We start from the raw sequence: 8,374 nt of genomic DNA on the forward strand, positions 1-8,374 counted from the left end.
CTGAGTTCCCAGAAACTTAATGATGCTTTCAAGTAGACCTAGTGAAATGGCTCCATCAATTTCTTCAACTCTCTACAACTGAGTGACTTGAATTTGTTAGCTTGCCTCTTTATATCTCAACTTCCTTTATTGAAATATGGAGCTAATAATAATACGTACCTCATAAGGTTGTTGTAAGAATGAAATGATAACATGCATATAAGTATCTGTGTTGGCTATTGTTATTAATGAGTAAACACCATGAAGTAGCTAGGTCTGTCCTTGGATGATGTTCCATAAATAATTGATATCCTAATGGGACTACTTAAAGATAAAGTTACATTTGAAGAGGTGAAAACTTGGAGATTCAAAGCCAATGACAGAAATGGTTGCAAATAACCATAAGTTGAACTAGGAGATTCCAGCCAGAGTCTTCAGGATGCTTGCAGGCTTGAAAACAGATCCGTGGAGTGTATAGCCCATGGAGTAGCTCAAACCTACAGAAAACTAGGGAGACTTTTGCAGTAATGCCAGAAATGATGCTAGTCCCTCCCCCAGGAAGGAGGACTAATTAGAGATCAGGCCTTGCTTCTACTTCCCAGGCCCCACCCCATGATGAACAGAAGACTAACAGTGTTAAGACTCTCTTAAAGCTTTTGACGACAGCCAATCTTGCCAGTCCCTTGCCTTGCCCAGCCTAATGGTTAAATGCTGGACATTGGAGCCAGACTGTCTTAATCACATTAACAGTTTCATCACTTACTGGCGAACCAGGAGTAAATTAGTTAGCTTGTTCTATCTCTGCTTTCTCATCTATAAAGTAGAGGTATTATCAGTACCAATCTCATAAGGTTGCTGTAAGGATTACATTAGATAGTATATACAAAAGTCAGTATTTGGTATAGTAAGTGTTCAATAAATGCTCTTTTGATTAGTTGTCTATAGGCTCTCTCACCTCCTCTCTCCTGGAACCAATAAAAAAGTTGCCTCTCCCTTTCTTGTGAAGCGTCTGTAGTGTGCCCCAGCCTTGGGGGTGCAGATGGTAGTGTACTGATCTGCAATGCTGGAAGGCACTTGGTCAACGTAGACTCAGATCATGCCAGGTGCAGTGTGCACCAAGGTACCCTTTCAAGGGTGCCTCTCTCTCTCTTTGTCTCCCAAGAACTAAACAAAACAAACAAACAAACAAAAAAGTGACAAGTTGTGTGTCCTGAATGCTTTCCAAAGAGGAACAATACCCAGACTCCATTTTTTGGCATCCAGGAGTCCCCTACAGTCTTCACCTTTACCTTTATCTTCAGGGACCTTCATTCACATAACTAACACCTCATCCTACCTAGGCTTTTCCAAATGGTTCAACCAAGCCCTGCCCTTTCTTGTTCCTAGACCTTTACTCATCCTGTTCTCCAACCTAGCAGGCCCTCCTCACCACACACTGCTTTTCCCAAATGCTACCTCTTTTAGGAATGATTTCCCAGTGAGATGGATGTGGAAGTGCCCACTGAAGCTGTGGTTGAAGTCAGAGGTGGGATCAGGGGAGGTTACATGGGGGGAGTACTGTCTTTGGTTGAGACTCCTAGGAACAGACTAAGTGAAAATGTATTGGTTAATTGGGATGTGATCCAGAGAAAAATAATTCTAAGAGAGCAACAAAAACAGCATAGGGCAGAGGCAGAGGTTGAGTAGTAATGTATTTGCAATTGGGCTTAAGCCAATCCCTGATGTATCTCTGAAGCTGAGATGGTCCTCCAGAGATGGATGTTTCAAATAAAGGCAAGGCACTTCCACCTTGGTCCTCTACATCCACCCATCATTGAATGTGTGCTTCCTGGGGAGAGGTAAACTAGGGTTTCCCCTCAGCAAATGGAAATGCCAGGAGAGGGTCTCAGTAGAAGCTGTCATCAAGTGACACTCTTAGCCTCTGGGGGAATAAAAACTTTAGCCATGAAGCAAGAATCTAGAAGATACCCACAGCATCCATGTAGGAGCCAAAGGCACCTCTAGGGTTCAGTCTTGGTACAACTCAGATCTACTTGTGTTTCCCTGCCAACGGAGCCTTCACTCTTAAAGACACTTCATCCAGGAGGCTTAATTGAACTAATTCTAGCCATCATTGAGTTTTTACATTACTTTGACTATCTCTCTCTTCTCCCATCCACTCTAAATGTCCCTCCTCCAATGTTTCTTAAGGTTGCTGGCCCATTCCGGTGATCTGATCTCCGAGAACTCTGAGTCTTCAGTAGCCTTACTCTTGTCGGGATTTGGATGCTACAATTGTCAACTCACCATTTTGACTGAGTATGAAAGAACCAAAAGACACTGCTTGTAAGCCTTCTGAGTTCTAGCTGTATTCCTCTCCTTTCCCATTTTATGTTAGCAACCTCGGTCCTTCCAACACAATAATTCATTTCCTTACCTGCTGCTCTACAAGCATGGGAAGCCCTACTGATCTGGTAGCAATCTAGCTTCAGATTGGGTGGAATACTTATCATGCCTCTTGGAGGAAATATCCCTTCCCTGGCAACCAGGATCATTAACCCAGCAGAACGTGAAGTTACGGTGATGGGAAAACTAATTCTGCAGGTGCATCACCGAGAGTGATAACGTAATTCTATATCCTCTCCTGGTTCTGTACCCTTACTTTGTAACTATTGGAGACTAGAGTAGGCTCAGCAATGATCCTCAAATATATCAATTTCCTAACACTGGACCCTGTAAATGTTACCCTCATGAGAAAAGTGTCTTTGCAGCTATGATTAAAGATCTTAAAATGGGAAGATTACCCTAGATTATTTCAATGGCCTCTAAGTGCAATTACAAATGTCCTCACCAAAAAAAATAAAAAATAAAAAATAAATTAAAAAAAAGAGGCAGAGGGAGAAGAGATACAGGCAGAAGAGAAGACAATGAGAGGATGGCAGCAGAGTTTGGAATGATGTGGCCACAAGCCAAAGAATGTTGATTAGCCATCAGAAGCTGGGAGATTGCAGAAATGGATTTTTTTTTTCCTAGAGACTCTGGAGGGAGCCTGGCCCTGCCAGTAGCTAGATTTTTAACCCAGCGATACTGATTTCAGAACTTTGGCCTGCAGGAATGTCAGAGAATAAGTTTCTGTTATTCTAAGTTACCAAGTTTGGGATGATTTTTTACAGCAGACGCAGAGGTATATCACAATGTATTGCTGCTTAGATTATGCTTTCACTACATACTGGAAAATAGCGTAAACTCTCAGAGTTTTGCCCCAAATAGGTACCCAGCTGAGATTTTAATGGGCCATTTCATTATTCCAATATACCTGCATTCTTTTCTCTGATTCATTACTGATATTTATCAGAGCACACATTTTTTTTCCTAGGTATTTTGACCACAGAATTTCTAGATCTGGGGCTATGAGAACTGGTGTGAGTTTACATTTTAAAAATGTGCCTAATCTCCAGGGTTCAGAATGATCCCGCTAGGCTATAAGAAGACCAGGGGAAAATGAAATCTTAAGCCAAAATCTGCCTCCTACTTCCTCTCCTTTTTCTGCTGTAAGTTCAGATCAAGTGGGCTTCTGATTCTTAGCAATGGAAATATGCCTAATGGTAGCTGCTTTGGTTATAGAAGTTTACACATTGCCTATGTTGTATTTTCTACCTGGATACCATGCTGAATTAAGAAGTAAATCATCCAAACCTCAGTAGGATCCTTTGTATTCTTTTTTTCCTTTCATTTTCCCTGCCCCCCCACCATGTGCAAGAATCATTATAGCTTAAACCTTCCTCTGGAAAGCAAAATGAATCAATTTCTTCTTCTGGCCAACAGAGCCTGGGTCTGCCTTCCTCTCTAGCACGGAGCACATGTCCTCCTTGGCAAGGAGAGAAAGAAAGGCTATTGAGTACTTTTTTCCCTGCCTGTTTGATAAAAAAAGCATGTTTGTTTTTGTTCATAGACTGAAAGCCCAAAATGGGCCAGTTCTGTAAATAAAACATGCGATCTCATTTGAAAAATTTATTACAAGGAATTTTGTTTATGATTTCATGTTCTCCAGTAATAATTAATTGGAGGTCTTCTGTGGTCCCCACAGACCAGCAATCATTCAGACTGAATGAAAAGATGATCCAAAACAGGCTCTGTTCTGTGTCTAATCCATGGTCAAAGGAACCGTCTCTGGTTTTGCTACCATGTTAGTCTATACTGGAAAGTTAAATTTATAATATGTTTTGCCTGTTAAAGTGTTTGGGGCATAGTTACTAAGTCTGCCTGTGACACTGATGTTAGGTCACCCTTTTAGGAAAGGCTCAGGTCAGGGAACTGTACCATTAAACTGTCCGAAGAGTTTAGAACCATACCCCACTTCACACTTGTCTAATGCCCAGGATATAAGGTTATTCACACTATTTGATCTGATAAAAGGAACACAAACACACACATATCTACATATACACATATCCATATCTATGAAAGTATAAAAGTAGTCACAGTCATACAAATGACAATAATCAATGTTTATTGAGTCTTTTCTGTGTGTTCAACACTATGCAAAGAGCTTTTTATGATTTATCTCAGTCTTTACAATAACTATTTCAGTCAGTACAGGCTGTGTTATGCTGTAGTAACAAAGACTCCCCCAGTCTTTGCTGTTTGACAAAGACAAAGCTTACTTCTCTCTCTTGCTAACTGTCCATTTGGGTATGTTGGGGGTTCTGCTCTACACAGTTCTCACACTGGCGTGACAAGGTTTCTGCCTGTAAATCCATTATGACAATGGGTCAGACTAGTCCTCCTGTGAAGGGCAGACTCCAAAGACAATCCCCTTGAGCAGCAACACTACAAAGGCTGGCTCCCAAGGAAGATTTCATCCTCCATCTTTGAGTTCCTTCTGCTATACTTTGGATGCCTCCCAGGTACATGGACTTTGTGGCAGAGGAAAGGAAATTTCTAGATCTCACATCAGTAGTTAAATGACACACATCACTTCTGCTCACCACTTATTGGCCACAACTAATCTTATGACCTTTCAATTTCACTAAATAGTCAGGAACAAATTTACTATGTTATCCAAAATGAGGAGGGTAAGATAACAACTGAAAATATTTAATAAACAGCATTTGTAATCATACAACAACCTTATAAAGTAGGTACTTAAATATATATGTATGGTTGGTTGAAAAGTCATGACATTTTTTCTATGTTTTTCTATGCAGAAACACATCATTACTTTTGAGAAAAAAGTACACACACATACACACACACACACACACACACACACATAGATTTACAGATTAGGAAATTGAGGAACAGAGAGAATATATCATTTACCCTAGTCATGCATCTAGTAAGTGGGGGGGGCCAAAATTCAGACTTGGGCAATTTGGCATCCCTCTGTTCCCAACTCAACATTTGCACTCATGTGTGTGCACACCACACATACATACACATGCATAAACACACACAGACACACAGACACATCCCAGGGTGCTGTACCAGAGGATCTCAGTCAATGTATCATGCATCCAGGAGCACAGTCAGAATGGTGGGTATGAGTCAAAGTCCTTAGCAAAAATCAAAGGTCCAATGGGGAAATTGTTTAGCCACTAAGTCCAAAAGGGAAGATTAGGGACAGCAGGTAGTGTGGTGATTAAGGTGCTGGACTTCCACATGGCTGACCACAGTTTGAGTCTCCAACCTGGCACCTTGCTCTCTCACTTTCTCTCTCTCTCTCTCTCTCCTTCTCTCATCAAATTAAAAAAAAATAATAACAAATATGTTTTCAAAAGGGAGGCTCAAGGCTGAGAATGTCTAGTTTGTTTTTATTTATTAGTCTACTATTGTATTGCTTACAGAAATAACCGAGACTGTGTGATTTGTAGAGGATAGAGGTTTATTTGACTCATGATTTTAGTGGCTGGAAAGTCAAAAAGTATGAGGCTACAAGACGGCAGAGGATGGGATCTTAGGCAGCTGTGCATACTCTTCTGTCTATTCTGACCTCATTTACCCTCTTAAAAAATGCATCTTAGATGCTCCACCCTAATGACCTTATCATGCCCCAATACCCCAGTGAGGATGAGCATGAGGGGTTTAGTTTTTATTTAACACCTTTTCAATACAATCAAAGTTTACCACATTGATTTTGAGGGAACATCTGAACTACAACAATGTGAAAGAACTCAAAGATGGAAGGGGTAGAATCCTCCTTGAAAGTTGGACTTTGGAGTGCTGTTGTTCAAGGTGGTTGTCTTTGAGGTTTGGTCTTCAGATGGGACTGTCCTGACCCTTACCATAATGGATTTAGAGGCAGAAATATCTCTTTCTTTCTGACTCTAATTCCTTGACCTACCATTCTTGTTGCTACTTGAAGGGATTTTTGAGCTGTGTCTGGTAGAGTCCTTCCTGTCTGAGAATGATTAAAAGAGTTTAGTGAAGGAACTATTTACAAAAAGTATACATGATAAGGCAACTAATAAGGGATGATGAAGCACCCTGAAGCTGGCATTTGGGAGATGCTCTCACTACCCCCAAGTCTGGAAGGATAAGGAGATAACGCAGTTAGTAGACCTTGCCAGAGCTATGGTTGTAGGAGAGCACTTTCTGATAAGGGGAAACCTTCAGTAGAGAATGATGTCAAAGAGGAAGCTGAAGGAATAAATATCTTCACTTTCTATCTCCTTTGATATACTGATGAAGACTCCCATTGACTAAACTCAACCATAGTCTAAAGGGCAAGGGAACATTACCTGCATAATGCATCTGTAAAACTCATCTTTCCAGGGTATACAGTGGGCTATAGAATAGATGAAAGAGACAAAAATTATTTAGTTCATAAGCTACTCTGGGTTTCAGATCTTGAAGTTTCTTATGAGTCTCCTCCTCTCAATTCATTAGCACTATCTTCTGTGGTTACCCACTCCTATGACAGCAGTTGTGGTCTTTTGTCTGCTACTTTAGAGTCTGTTCTTACTCATGTATGCAGTCATCCATTCAAAAAAGTTTTGAATACCTGTTGTGAGCCAAACCCTGCTTTAGAGTCTTAGGATTCAGTGGTGAACAGAATCAAGTACTAATCCTCATGCAGCTTTCCTCCTAGCAAAGAAAACTGACAATAAACACATTTATAAAGAGCATAGCACAGGGTGTCAACACAGCAGGAGGACAAAGAGTAATGGGAGTTGCTATTTAGAGAGAGTGATCAAAAAAGTTCTCTCTGAGGGGAAGACATGCTGGGTCATCATGTACCACGTATGTAGGAATGCCATGGCGTGTCATACATACACTGTCTCCATTGTTTAGGAACTTTCAGTGCCATTAGGAACTAAGGCACTGCATTGAAAAACAGGATGAACAGTTAACTAAAAATTCAAAAGGAGTATTTCACAAGTTAAGAGAATGAGGCACTTTCAACAGCTTAGAGCTCAAAGGAAGAGGTCAGTGCTTTAGAGAAATGGGAAGTTTCCAGAAGAAGGCAGTGCCTCAATGATGGACAGGGCTACTATCTAGACAGAGAAGGTGAGGGGGACACTGCCAGGCAATGAGGGTGGGAAGTGAGGGGGCTGGTGAGGGTAGGGAAAACCAGTGTAATCAAAGTGATAGAGGTGACAGTGAGATAGAAACAATGGAGGGGCCAGTGGGTGAGTTAATGAGTTTTGCAGGTTGTAGTCAAGAATTCTACACATACTTTGAATTACCCTCCAGCCAGCTGGCAGTAAAATATGTTAAGGTAATGGCTACTTGAGTTGCAGAGTCAGATCTAAGTAGAAATTTTCTCACTGTCTATAATTAACTGTTTAATTTTATGCATGTTTCTAAGCTTCCTTGAACTTCAGTTTACTCTTCACTAAAGCAGGGGAAATATCGAATTGGGGTGATTATTGCTATGACTAGATAGGGAACATTTGGCACAGTGTTTGGTACAACACACTCAATGACTCTTCTTGGACTAAGGAATGAACACTAAACAGTAAGCTCCTTATCTGGATAAAAAGGAGTAAATAAGTTTTAGGTAGGAAGCTGATTTCATGGTGATTAAGAACAAATTATCTGGACTCAAATTAACCAAATTAAAAACTGGGCTTCTCCATATTCCAGCTAAATAAATTGGTGTAAAATGACAAGAAACCTATTTAGACCTCAGTCTTTTTTAGTCCGCAAAATAGAAGCCTACCTGTAGTAATTCTATAGCTTGTTGTGAGGAATCACTAAAATGCTGAAGGATTTTGCATGATCCCTCCCTGATAAGGAGAAAATACCCCGTTAGCTATGGTCAGGCTAGAATTCCTTCTCCTCCATTTCTCCATCTTGCTAATATTTTGAGCATGTATATTGCCCAGCATATTTTTCAACTTGCTGGAGCCAGGATTTGAACTGTAGTCATCATGTGGAATCTGGCTCCCTTAATCACGAGGCTTTGAGGACA

At 40.7% G+C, this 8,374-nt stretch overlaps 1 long non-coding RNA gene across 1 annotated transcript in view; it reads left to right on the forward strand.

Moving 5' to 3' along the window:
* The first annotated feature begins 2,257 nt into the window (after positions 1-2,257).
* LOC102469069 (uncharacterized) overlaps positions 2,258-8,374 on the forward strand; it is an 18,792-nt gene continuing 12,675 nt past the window's right edge. Inside the window, exon 1 of the long non-coding RNA XR_333675.1 lies at positions 2,258-2,304. This is a non-coding gene — a long non-coding RNA (uncharacterized LOC102469069). The remainder of the gene's footprint in view (positions 2,305-8,374) is intronic.

Source organism: Tupaia chinensis, unplaced genomic scaffold, assembly GCF_000334495.1.
Source record: "Tupaia chinensis unplaced genomic scaffold, TupChi_1.0 Scaffold000077_1, whole genome shotgun sequence".
In the NCBI taxonomy this organism is placed as follows: Eukaryota; Metazoa; Chordata; class Mammalia; order Scandentia; family Tupaiidae; genus Tupaia; species Tupaia belangeri.